The sequence below is a fragment of the Pan troglodytes genome, chromosome 21 (genome assembly GCF_028858775.2).
Source record: "Pan troglodytes isolate AG18354 chromosome 21, NHGRI_mPanTro3-v2.0_pri, whole genome shotgun sequence".
NCBI lineage: Eukaryota > Metazoa > Chordata > Mammalia > Primates > Hominidae > Pan > Pan troglodytes.
The window spans coordinates 9,744,996-9,758,673 of NC_072419.2; the positions used below are offsets into that span (position 1 = coordinate 9,744,996).

At 43.6% G+C, this 13,678-nt stretch overlaps 1 protein-coding gene across 2 annotated transcripts in view; it reads right to left on the reverse strand.

The window, feature by feature from the left end:
- UBOX5 (U-box domain containing 5) overlaps window positions 1–13,678 on the reverse strand; it is a 50,874-nt gene that overhangs the window by 23,563 nt on the left and 13,633 nt on the right. The gene's annotated exons all lie outside the window — the stretch shown is intronic.

Here is a 13,678-nt window from a genome sequence, read left to right on the forward strand (position 1 = left end):
ATGACTGGGTGAAACCAGGCGTGATTGGTCATGCCTGTAATCCCAACACTTTGGGTGGCTGAGGCGGGCAGATCACTTGAGGTCAGGAGTTCGAGACCAGTCTGGCTAACATGGCGAAATCCCGTCTCTACTAAAAATACAAAAAATTACCCGGGTGTGGTGGCAGGTGCCTGTAATCCCAGCTACTTGGGAGAGTGAAGCAGGAGAACTGCTGAAACCCTGGAGACGGAGGTTGCAGTGAGCCAAGATAGCGCCACTGCACTCCAGTCTGGGTGACAGAGTGGGACTGTCTCAAAAAAAAAAAGAAATGGCTGGGTGGGGTTGTGTACACCTATAAATTCCAGCACTTTGGGAGGCCAAGGCAGGGGGATTGCTTGAGGTCAGAAGTTCAAGGCTAGCCTGGGCAACATAGCAAGACCCAGTCTCTACAAAAAAAAAAAAATTAAAATAATTAATAATAATAAAGAATGATTGGGGGAAAAAGTGATTGAAAACAACTCAGGACTGGAGATCAAATTGAAATATGCAAATTGAAACAAATGAGTGTGTTGTCACAGGAGAATGGCAGATCTTTTTTAAAAATATCTTACAAATGATATGTTTCTGTGGGAAACAGTGATGTCCAAACAGTAGGATTCCGTAAGACCCTGGTTGCTATCAAAGTCTTTAACAGGTATAATCTCATCATCTATCTTGTTCCAATACCCTGGACTTTTAAGGTCAGATGCCTTCTGCCTTAACAGAAAAAAAATAATGGCTCAACATATGAAAATGCAAACAGCCTAGCCCAGAAAGGCGGCCTCCCTAGTCCTGCTGAGGAAATGGCCATGTAACTTGAACTCACTGCAAACACTGTCCAGTACTTACAAAGCATAGCCACTTTCTCCAGATGTGGCATCTAAGTACAAGAAAGACAAGGCTTGAGTATAACTTAATCTAAAACCTCAGATTGTGGCTAATGTGCCCTGCTTTCAGAGAAGTAGCTTGGAGACAGATAATAATGGCATTGTAAGATGGCAATACAGTTTATAAGAAAAAAAAAAAGAATATAAAATAGTAGACACTCTTGTACCTACCACCTAGATTTAGCAAATGTTAACATTTTGCTATGTTTGCTTCTGATTTCAGTGTTAAAAGCAATATTTAAAAGATAAAAAAACCCAGCACCTATCCTATTTCCTCTCTCTTTTTGCCAAGGGGTAAGCTCTTTTTTTTTCTTATTTTTTTTGGGGGGGGAAACAGGCTCTCACTCCCATGCCCAGGTTGGAAAGCAGTGGTGCAATCTCGGCTCACTGCAACCTCGACTTCCAGGGCTCTGGTGATGGGTATTCTCCTACCTCTGCCTCCCGAGTATCTGGCACTACAGGCGCGCACCACCACATCCGGCTAATTTTGGGGGGTTTTTTGGGTAGAGATGGGGTTTCACCATGTTGCCCAGGCTCTTCTCAAACTCCTGGGCTCAGGCAATCCACCCACCTTGGCCTCCCAAAGTGCTGAGATTACAGGTGTGAGCCACCTTGCCCGGCTAAGGTAAGCTTTATCTAATGTTGTCTGTCATTCAAATCAGTATAGGTATGCATATATATATATATAAACTACATATAGTAGTCATGTATTTTAATATACCTTAATGATAATATATTATGTGTATCATCTTGCAACTTGCTTTTCCATTAAGCATTATATTAAGGTTTTCCATATTGAAATGTTTACATCTGGTGTATTCATTTTAACTTCCTCATATTTAATTGTATGACTAAAACAGTTTCTCCATTGCCCTATTACTTATGTTGTTTAAAATTTTTTACTATGAAAAAAATGCTGCAATAAACATCCTCTACAAATCTTCTTGTGGGAAAAATAAGAAATGAAATGAACGGCCTTCTCTGTGAGTCATGAGACAATAAAGACTTCTTTCTAACAGTGATTATATAATAGAATATATGCTTGAACCCGGGAGGTGGAGGTTGCAGTGAGCTAAGTTCGCACCATTGCACTCCAGCCTAGGTAACAGAGTGAGACCCCATCTGAAAAAAAAAAAAAAAAAAAAAAGGCCAGGCGTGGTGGCTCATGCCTGTAATTCCAGCACTCTGGGAGGCCAGACAGGCGGATCATCTGAGGTCAAGAGTTCAAGACCAGCCTGGCCAATATGGTGAAACCCCATCTCCACTAAAAATACAAAAATTAGCCAGGCATGGTGGCGGGCGCCTGTAATCCCAGCTACTCGGGAGGCTGAGGCAGGAGAATCACAATCACTTGAACCCGGGAGGTGGAGGTTGCACTTGGCCGACACCGTGCCACTGCACTCCAGCCTGGGCAACAAAAGCGAAACTGCGTCTCAAAAAAAAAAAAAAAAAATTTATATATATAATATAAAGGTAACAGAGCATTCTGCAGATGACACAGTAAGGAAAGATAACCTAGATCAATGTTTTTCAATTTGTGGTTTTTGGAATCAAGTAATGGGTTAAAGAAAAGAAATAATTAGAAGAGAATACAAAATATGAAGGTGCAAATAGTATGGATATGTCATGAAATTGTTTCAGTTTTGTACAAATATATTTAACAAATGCATGTATATCATCTAATATAAAATGCATTTCTTATTGTGACTTGATAAAAAAAATTTTTTTTAAAAAAAGTTGGTCAAAAGTTTTGACCAAAACATTGGTCAACTCAGGGGAAAATTCACAGGAGTAAACATGTGAACTTAGGGTGACTAGGACACATGCCTGATCTCATGGACAACTCTGAAGAGGGACAGACACTCCATACTAATGCTACCACAGACTGTAGACTACAGGAGCCAAGAGGTGAGAACATGAACAAAAGAGAAGGAGCCCTGGGGAAAGGGATCAGGAAGTGTCAAGGCACAGAGGAGGGAAGTGTGAGGCTGGTTCAGGAGATGCTGAACATGCCACTTAGCTATGGAGGTGGAGTGGGAGCCACAGCTGGGAAGGCAAACGGAGCCGGATGAGGAAGGCCTTGAACGTCATGCCAAAAAGTTTAGACTACTTCACTTAGCAGGCTGAGGTAGTGTTTCCCAAACTGCAGGTTGAGAGTTAAGAACTTAAATTACCGAGCCATAACTAGTATTTTTAAAAATTAAGTAGAATAGAAAATGTCAGCACGCACCACATACAAGGGTGAGCACTGTTTTGTGAAAGTTTTGTTTCAGTTACATATATATGTGAACACACAAACACACGCAATTATTCATTTGGGGTTTTGATGTAAAAGTTATTTCTTACTAAAGGTTGTAGTTAAAAAAAAAAAGTTGAAAGCTACTGGTCAGAAGTAAGTCATCGGTGAATCATTATCAGTATCAGTAGGCTGGTTATGAAGTTCTAGTACAGCTATGCAAGATGTTACAGCCAGGCACGGTGGCTCACACCTTTAATCCCAACACTTTGGGAGGCTGAGGTGGGTGGATCAGAGAGAGAAATGACACTAATGAAAAGTCTGCTATTAACCTCCTAGATGACAACAGCAATTCTGAACCACTTAGAGGCAATTCACCCTTCAAGAGGTCAATTTCCCTTTTCTCTGGCTGATGTGTTCCCCACTATCTTTTCTGTACTACATGAGGGGCTCCTGGCAAATGGCTTCCTGAAGACATCAAAGATGAGTACCAAGGTACTAACTACTTAGGAATAAACTGGTAATCCCATTTTTCCTTCGGCATTTTCTTCCTTTAGTTTTTCTCTTTTTATTCTTTTTTTTTTTTTTTTGAGGGAGGGGCATTCTTCAAAAGGAGGAAAATGAACTATGTATAATGTATTACTGAGCATCTCACAAGGATTTCAAAGCTACTTTCTAAGAGATTGTTTATTTTTATTTATTTATTTTTTTGAGACAGAGTCTCTCTCTGTCACCTAGGCTGGAGTGCAGTGGCACAATCTCGGCTTAATGAAACCTCCGCCTCCCAGGTTCAAGCAATTCTCCCACCTCAGCCTCCCGAGTAGCTGGGATTACAGGCACGCGCCATCACACTCGGCTAATTTTTTGCATTTTTAGTAGAGATGGGATTTCCCCACGTTGGCCAGAGTGGTCTCGAACTCCTGACCTCAAGCGATCCACCCACCTCAGCCTCCCAAAGTGCTGGGATTACAGGCGTGAGCCACTGTGCCCGGCCTTATTATTACTATTATTTTGAGATGGAGTCTTGTTCTGTTGCCCAGGCTGGAGTGCAGTGGCATGATCTCAGCTCACTGCAAGCTCCACCTCCCAGGTTCACACCATTCTCCTGCCTCAGCCTCCCGAGTAGCTGGGACTATAGGCGCCTGGCACCATGCCCAGCTAATTTTTTGTATTTTTAGTAGAGACGGGGTTTCACTGTGTTAGCCAGGATCATCTCAATCTCCTTACCTCGTGATCCACTCACCTTGGCCTCCCAAAGTGCTGGGTTTACAGGCGTGAGCTACTGCACCCAGCCCCTATTTTTCTGAGACGGTGTCTCACTCTGATGCTCAGGCTGGAGTGCAGTGGGGCAATCTCGACTCACTGCAGCCTTCACCTCCCGGGTTCAAGCAATTTTTGTGCCTCAGCCTCCCAAGTAGGTAGGACTACAGGCATGACCCATCATGCCTGGCTAATTTTTGCATTTTCAGTAGAGACAGGGTTTCACCATGGTAGCCAGGATGGTCTCAAACTTCTGACCTCAAGTGATCCACCTGCCTTGGCCTCCCAAATTGCTGGGATTACAGGCGTGAGCCACCACACCCAACCAGAAATTGTTTCTTTTTAAAAGATCTAATTAAACTTTTAAAGATAATTGTAGACTCATGTGTAGTTGTTAAAAAACAATACAGAGAGATCCCACATACTCTTTCAGGCTCACTGCAACCTCCGCCTCCTGGGTTCAAGCGATTCTCCTTGAGTAGCTGAGATTACAGGTGCCCGCCACCATGCCCGGCTATTTTTTGTATTTTTAGTAGAGACGGGGTTTCAACATGTTGGCCAGGCTGGTCTTGAACTCCTGACCTCAGGTGATCCACCCACCTCAGCCTCCCAAAGTGTTGGGATTACAAGTGTGAGCCACCGTGCCTGGCTGTAACATCTTGCATAGCTATACTAGAACTTCATAACCAGCCTACTGATACTGATAATGATTCACCGATTTTCAGATTTCACCAGGTCTGCAGGCATTCATTTGTGTGTGCCTATCTAATTAGTTCAGTGCAATTTTACTCTATGTGCAAAGTTGGGTAATCACAACCATAGTTGATACAGAACACTTTTATCACAAGAATTTCATGTTATCCTTTAAAAAGTCTTTTATCTTATAAATCCAAATACTCTACTTCCACAGAAGTCTTGAAATTTTTCACCCAGATCTAAGCCTTGGCTGAAAACTCCAGTTAAGCTCACTGCCCACACTGTAAGAAACAAACTTGAGTGACACATTTAGTCTTGGCATTCATGTCACTTAAATGATAAATATAACTATGCAGGAAAATGCAAAAGTATATATAGGCTGGGCATGGTGGCTCACGCCTGTAATCCCGGCACTTCGGGAGGCCAAAGTGGGCAGATCACTTGAGGTCAAGAGTTTGAGATAAGCCTGGCCAACATGGTGAAATGCTGTTTCAACTAAAAACACAAAAATTAGCCAGCCATGGTGGCGCATGCCTGTAGTCCCAGCTACTCAGGAGGCTGAGGTAAGAGAATGGCTTGAACCTGGGAGGCGGAGGTTGCAGTGAGCTGGGATCACACCACTGCACTCCATCCAGCCTGGGCGACAGAGGGAGACTGTCTCAAAAAAAAAAAAAAAAAAGCATTATGAAAGTATTATGATCATACATTTGTTAAAAATCTATGTCTAGGAATATGTATACATAAATAGTTGGAGAGGTAATGGTGGGCATGCAGAAATGTAAACATCCGACATACTAGGCTGGTGGGGTAAGTTGTTCTTCTTTTCCTTTTATGTATTGAAAGTTGATGTATGCCTGAGGTCTCAGGATAACAGCGGAGAAGACTGAGATTTATGTTCAGAGTACTTTTTGCAGCTGCCAGTACTAGGGCTCAGAAAGGGAAGTGCAAGGGAAGGGCCAAGAAGGGATCCAGGAGTTGAGTGGCCAACTGTCTTGGTATACCCACAGCTAAGGAGTTTTCCAGAACATAGTACTTTTGGTGCTAAAACCTGGGCAAACTTGGAAGAGTTGGTTGCCCTGTCTCGAAGGTTGTTGTCTGTGCTTCCTTGGAGCTTGAAGCAACCAACAAACCTTTTGTTTTTGGTGTTGAGGTTCAGCACCTGGGGGTAGGGAAGTGTGGAAGGATAATTTAGAAGAGAATAAGGTGACCATGACACTTTCTGAACACCTCAGCATCCAGCTTCCTTCAGCCTACAAAGTTACCATAGCTGCGTTATACAATCTGATTTTGAGTCTCATAGAGATGTAATGAAAAGTAATTCTGGCAGACACACATATTTTAAAGACTAGACTCAAACAGGTTACAGAGGGAAAAAAAAGAAGAAGAAAAGATTACCTGTCAAGTAAGAGAAAAGCATTTCACCTCAAAGAGTGGGTGGAATATCAATGCACTGAGCAATTTCATAAATTGGGCACTTCAGCTTTTAAAGAAGTGCACTACTTCTTATAATTTCTAAATTGAGTTACCTGTCCATCCATGAAAAAAGTTTGACTCATGTGCCTTTTTCTTAGAACTGGTTAAAATGAAAGACAGTTGTCCCAGCCCATCCCACACAGTTGCCCACCAGTGAGAGGTATGCAAAAAAACCAGAACACAGGTTAGAGCCCCAAAGCAGCCTGCAGTTTTATACCACGTGGAGCCAAGTCACCCTCTAAGGGCTTAACATGTGCTAGGCACAAGGAGACTCAGTTTTTCCTATTTTTAATTTTTATTTTATTTATTTATTTATTTATTAAGAGTTTTGCTCTTATTGCCCAGGCTGGAGTGCAATGGCGCGATCTCGGCTCACTGCAACCTCCCCCTCGTGGGTTCAAGCGATTCTCCTGCCTCAGCCTCCTGAGTAGCTGGGATTACAGGCACCCACCACCACACCCAACTAATTTTTTTGTATTTTTAGTAGAGACGAGGTTTCACCATGTTTGCCAGCCTGGTCTTAAACTCCTGACCTCAGGTGATTCACCCACCTTGGCCTCCCAAAGTGCTAGGATTACAGGCGTGAGCCACTGCACCCAACCTATTTTTATTTTTTGAGACGGAGTCTTGCTGTGTCACCTCGGCTGGAGAGCAATGGTACGATCTTGGCTCACTGCAACCTCCGTCTCCTGGGTTCAAGCGATTCTCCTGCCTCAGCCTCCTGAGTAACTGGTATTACAGGCATGCACCACCACACCCAGCTAATTTTTTTATTTCTAGTAGAGATGGGGTTTCACCATGTTGGCCAGGCTGGTCTCGAACTCCTGACCTTGTCATCTGCCCACTTGGGCCTCCCAAAATGCTGGCATCATAGGCGTGAACCACCACACTCGGCCTTTTTACTTTTTTTTTTTTTTTTTTTTTTGAGATGGAGTCTCACTCTGTCACCCAGGCTGGAGTGCAATGGTGCAATCTCAGCTCACTGCAACCTCCACCTCCTGGGCTCAAGCGATTGTCCTGTCTCAGCCTCCTGAGTAGCTGGGATTATAGGCACACACCATCATGCCCAGCTGATTTTTGTATTTTCAGTAGAGATGGGGTTTCACTATGTTGGCTAGGCTGGTCTCGAACTCCTGACCTCAGGTGATCCGCCCACCTTGGCCTCCCACAGTGCTGGGATTACAGGCGTTGAGTGAGCCACCGCACCCAACCCAGTTTTTACGTTTAAGAAATGTATAGGCTCAAAACAAGGCACAGATAAGCCGTCTTTCTCCTGAGAGACTCAGTCTCAAAACAAGATCTACAAAGGTTTTTACTACCATTTACTCAGCACCTTAGTAACAGTGTCGGCAAAATTCTACGGGAACCCAGGTGAGGTGGCCAGTCTCTCCAACATACAACCTGACCCTAACCCTTTCCCTCTCCTCCATGGCCTACTCCATCTGCTCTTGCTTCTCTCCTGAATTTTCAACTTATCTCTGACTACTGAAACCTATCGTCAACATGTAAACACATTCAAGGCTCTTCTGCCAACTCCTCCCACAAAAAACCACGCTGGTTTAATGCTGCATCTTTCTTAGGGTTACCAGATTTTTTTTTTCAACTTTTATTTTAGATTCAGGAGACACATGTACAGGTTTGTTACCTGGGTATATTGCATGATGCTTAAGGTTTGGGGTACAAATAATCATGTCACCCAGGTACTGAGCATAGTACTAACAGTTTGTTTTTCAATCTTTGCTGCCCCCTCTCCCCTCCCTCTCTCCCATCTATTTTTTTTTTTTTTAGGGTTGCCAGATTTTTTTTTTTTTTTTTTAGACTGAGTCTCACTCTGTCACCCAGGCTTGAGTGCAGTGGCACAATCTCGACTCACTGCAACCTCTGCCTCCCAGGTTCAAGTGATTCTCCTGCCTCAGCCTCCCAAGTAGCTGGGATTACAGACACGTGCCATCATGCCTGGCTAATTTCTGTATTTTTAGTAGAGACGGTGTTTCAACATGTTGGACAGGCTAGTCTTGAACTCCTGACCTCAGGTGATCCGCCCGCCTCAGCCTCCCAAAGTGCTGGGATTATAGATGAAAGCCACCACACCCGGCCAGTTGCCAGGTTTAACAAATAAAAATAAAGAATGTTCACTTACTCTGAAAGGTGGTGTGTGCTGAAAAAATTTTAAAAATAAAGAATATTTGCTGCATATTATATTTATTGAACACTCAGCAAACTAGGAATAAAAAATAACTTCCTCATCAGGTGTGGTGGCTCACACCTGTAATCCCAACACTTTGGGAGGCCGAGGCAGGTGGATCACCTGAGGTCAGGAGTTTTTGATACCAGCCTGACCAACATGGAGAAACTCCGTCTCTACTAAAAATACAAAGTTAGCTGGGGGTGGTGCATGCCTGTAATCCTAGCTCCTTGGGAGGCTTCGGCAGGAGAATCACTTGAATCCGGGAGGCGGAGGTTGTGGTTAGCCGAGATTATGCCATTGCACTCCGGCCTTGGCAACAAGAGCGAAACTCCGTCTCAAAAAAAATAAATAAATAAAAATAAAAAATAACTTCCTCAACATGATAAAAGGTTTATAAAAAACCCATAGTTAACATCATACTCAGCCGGGAGTGGTGGCTCATGCCTGTAATCCCAACACTTTGAGAGACTGAAGCAGGAGTATTGCTTGAGCCCAAGAGTTCAAGACCAGCCTTGGCAACATAGAAAGACTCCACTCTACAAAATATAAAAATTTAGCCAGATGTCGTAGTGTGCCCACAGGTGGTCCCAGCTACTTGGAAGGCTGAGGCAGGAGGATCACTTGAGCCTGGGATTTTGAGGCTGCAGTGAGCCATAATCATCCCACTGCACTCCAGCCTGGGCAACACAGTGAGACCCTTTTTCTTTTCTTTTCTTTTCTTTTTTTTTTTTTGCCTCAGCTACTTGGAAGGCTGAGGCAAAAGGGATCACCTGAGTCCAGGAGGTCGAGGCTGCGGTGAGCCATGATAGTGCCACTGCACTCCCAGTATGGGCAACAGGGTGAGACAGTCTCAAAAAGAAAAAAAAAAAAAAAAAGGTCAGTATTGGTGGCTCACACCTATAATCCCAGCACTCTGGGAGGCCAAGGTGGGCAGATCACTTGAGGCCAGGAGTTCGAGACCAGCCTGGCCAACATGGTGAAACCCCATCTCTACTAAAAATACAAAAAAAAAATTGGCCAGGCATGGTGGCTTACGCCTGTAATCCCAGCACTTTGGGATGCCAAGGTGGGCAGATAACCTGAGGTCAGGAGTTTGAGACCAGCCTGGCCAACTTGGCGAAACACTGTCTCTACTAAAAATACAAAAAAAATCACCCAGGCGTAGTGGTGGGTGCCTATAATCCTAGCTACTATGGAGGCTGAGGCAGGAGAATCTCTTGAACCCGGGAGGTGGAGGTTGCAGTGAGCTGAGATCGTGCTACTACACTCCAGCCTGGGTGACAGAGTGAGACTCTGTCTCAAAAAAAAAAAAAAAAGGTGCCGGGCTTGGTGGCACACTCCTGTAATCCCAGCTACTTGGGTGGCTGAGGCACGAGAATCGCTTGTACCTGGGTGGCAGAAGCTGCAGTGAGCAGAGATCACGCTACTGCACTCCAGCCTGGGCGACAGAGAGAAACTCTGTCTCAAAAAAAAAAAAAAAAAAAAGAAGGAAAGAAAAGTATGTGTATATACCCAATGGTAGGTGAAAGACTGGAAACATTCCCCTAAAATCCAGAACAAGACAAAGATGCCTACTTTCATTGTTTGTATTCGATATCTTATTAGAAGTTCCAACCAGAGCAATAAGGTAAGAAAAAAGAAAAAAAAGGAATCCAAAATGGAAAAGAAGATATAAAACTGTATTCACAGATGAAAAGAGCCTATATACAGGAAATTCTGAAAAATTCACACAGCAACAAAAAAATTATTAGGGCTAACAAATGAATATTAAGCACAATAGCAGGTTAATCATCTGTCTTTTTTTTTTTTTTTTTTTTGAGACAGAGTCTCTGGCTCTGTTACCCAGGCTGGAGTACAGTGGCATGATCTCAACTCAATGCAACCTCTGCCTCCTAGGCTCAAGTGATTCTCATGCTTCAGCCTCCTGAGTTGCTAAGGTGTGTGCCACCAGGTCTGGCTAATTTTTGTATTTTAAGTAGAGACAGGTTTCACCATGTTGGCAAGGCTGGTCTCAAACTCCTGGCCTCAAGTGGTCTGCCCGCCTCAGCTTCCCAGAGTGCTGGGATTACAGGTGTGAGCCACCATGCCCGATGAATCATCTGTATTTCTAAACACTCACAATTAACAACTCATAAAAGAAGTTTTAAAAACAATTGCATCTACAATAGCATAAAAAAGAATAAAATAATTAGGAATAAAGTTAACATCCGGGTACAGTGGCTCACACCTGTAATCCCAGCACTTTGGGAGGCCGAGGTGGGTGGATCACGAGGTCAGGAGTTCAAGACCAGCCTGGCCAAGATGGCGAAACCCTGCCTCTATTAAAAATACAAAAAATTAGCTGGGCGTGGTGGCAGGTGCCTGTAATCCCAGCTACTCGGGAGGCTGGGCAGAGAACTGCCTGAACCCGGGAGGCGGAGCTTGCAGTGAGTCGAGATCGCACCACTGCACTCCAGCTGGGTGACAGAGTGAGACTCCGTCTCAAAAAAAAAAGAAAGAAAAATTAGCCAGTTATGGTGGCATGCACCTGTAGTACCAGCTACTTGGGAGGCTGAGGTTAGAGGATTGCTTGAGCCCAGGATTTGAGGCTGCAGTGAGCTATGATCACATCATTGCACGCCAGCCTGGGTGACAGAGCAAGACCCTATATCAAACAAAACAAAACAAAAAACTAAGAAAATGTAAGATTTATACACTGAAAACTATAAGACATTCCTGAATTAAAAATCTAAATAAATTAAAAGATATATACCATGATTATGGATTAGAAGGCTTAATACTGTCAAGATGGCAACATTCCCCAAAGCAAACGACAGATTCAATACTGTCCCTATCAAAAGCCCAAAGGCTTTTCTTGCAGAAATGGGCAAACTGATCCTAAAATTCATATGGAAGTGCAAGGACCATGAGTAGCCAAAACAATATTGAAAAATAACAAAGTTGGAGGACTCATACTTCCCAATTATGTGGTATTGGCATAAGAATAGATGAATGGAATAGAAATGAAAATCCATAAATAACCCCCCACATGTATGGTCAATTGATTTGACACAGATGCCAAAACCATTCAATGCAGGAAGAATATTCTCTTCAACAAATGATGCTGGGACAACTAGATATCCACATGCAAAAGAATGAAGTTGGACTGTTCCCTCATGCTACATATAAAAATTAACTCAATGTGATCAAAGACCTAAATATAAAGAGCTCAAACTATGAGAAAAGACATAGGGGTAAATCTCCCTGACCTTGGACTTGGCAATGGTTTCTTAAATATGATACCAAAAGCACAAGCAACTAAAGAAAAAATAATAAATTAGGCTTCAACAAAATTAAAAACAGAAAGTGAAGACAACTCACAGAATGGGAGAAACTATTTGCAAATCACATATATTGTATCTGTTACCTGTATTATGTTACTTATATATATACAATCTCCTTATGTTTGTGCTCTAACATAACCAAACCTGAATCCCACCAGACTTCCTAATATAACACATAGCATGTTTCCTTCTCATCTGGGCTACTTGCTATGAAAACCATTCTGCCTAAGCGTCAGACTTGGGAACCACTGGCCCAACAGGTGCTTATGTAATTCTGTTCTTCTAGGTCCAATTTTAAGAAGAAAAATATGAGGGTGGGGGAGTTTATGCAAGACAAGTAGAAATGTGAAAGAGGGAGCTAAAAGAAAAATATTAAGTTCACTAATTCTGAAATGGCTCTTAAAGCAAAAAGAATCAGCAACTAAGGACAACCACATCTAAACAAGAATAAGAATTTTAATTTTAGAGCACGTGAAAAGATGTGTTGGAGGAAAAATCCTGAAATGTAAGTGAAGCTTTGAGAGCCTTTATTTTTTTTGACTGGGTCTCACTCTGTCAGCCAGGTGGGAGTGCACTGACACAATCACGGCTCTCTGCAGTCTTGACCTTCTAAACTACGGTGATCCTCCCACCTCAGCCTCCCAAGTGGCTGGACTACAGGTGTGCATCACCATGCCCAGCTAATTTTTTGTATTTTTAGTAGAGATGGGGTTTTGCCATGTTGCTGGTCTGGAACTCCTGGGTTCAAGAGATCACCCAAAGTGCTGGGACTACAGACCTGAGTCACCACACTTGGCTTTTTCTTTTTTTTTTTTTTTTTTGAGTTAGGGTCTTGCTCTGTCATCCAGGCTAAAGTACAGTGGTATCATCTCAGCTCACTGCAGCCTCAACCTCCCAGGCTCAACAGATCCTCCCACCCCAGCCTCCTGAGTAGCTAGGACTGTGGGGGCACACCACCGCGCCTGGCTAATTTTATTTTTTTGCAGAGGCAAGGTCTCACTATGTTGGCCAGGCTGGTCTCAAACTCCTGGACTCAAGCAATCTTCCCACTTTGGCCTCCTAAAGGCTGAGATAACAGGCATGAGCCACCACATCCAGCATGAGATTATTTTAAAACAAGGTATAGGCCAGCCACGGTGGCTCATGCCTGTAATCCCAGCACTTTGGGAGGCCAAGGTGAGTGGATCATCTGAGGTCAGGAGTGTGAGACCAGCCTGAACAACATGGTGAAACCCCATCTCAAAGAAAAATGCAAAAATTAGCTGGGCGTGGTGGTGGGCGCCTGTAACCCCAGCTACTCAGGTGGCTGAGGCAGGAGAACTGCCTGAACCTGGGAGGCAGAGCTTGCAGTGAGCCAAGATCGCGCCATTGCTCTCCAACCTGGGCAACCGAGGGAGACTCCGTCTCAAAAAAAAAAAAAAAAAAAAAAGGCCAGACGCGGTGGCTCACACCTGTAATCCCAGCATTTGGGAGGCCAAGGCAGGCCGATCACCGGAAGTCAGGAGTTCAAGACCAGCCTGGTCAACATGGAGAAACCCCGTTTCTGCTAAAAAGACAAAAATTATCCAGGTGTAGTGATACGCGCCTGTAGTCTCAG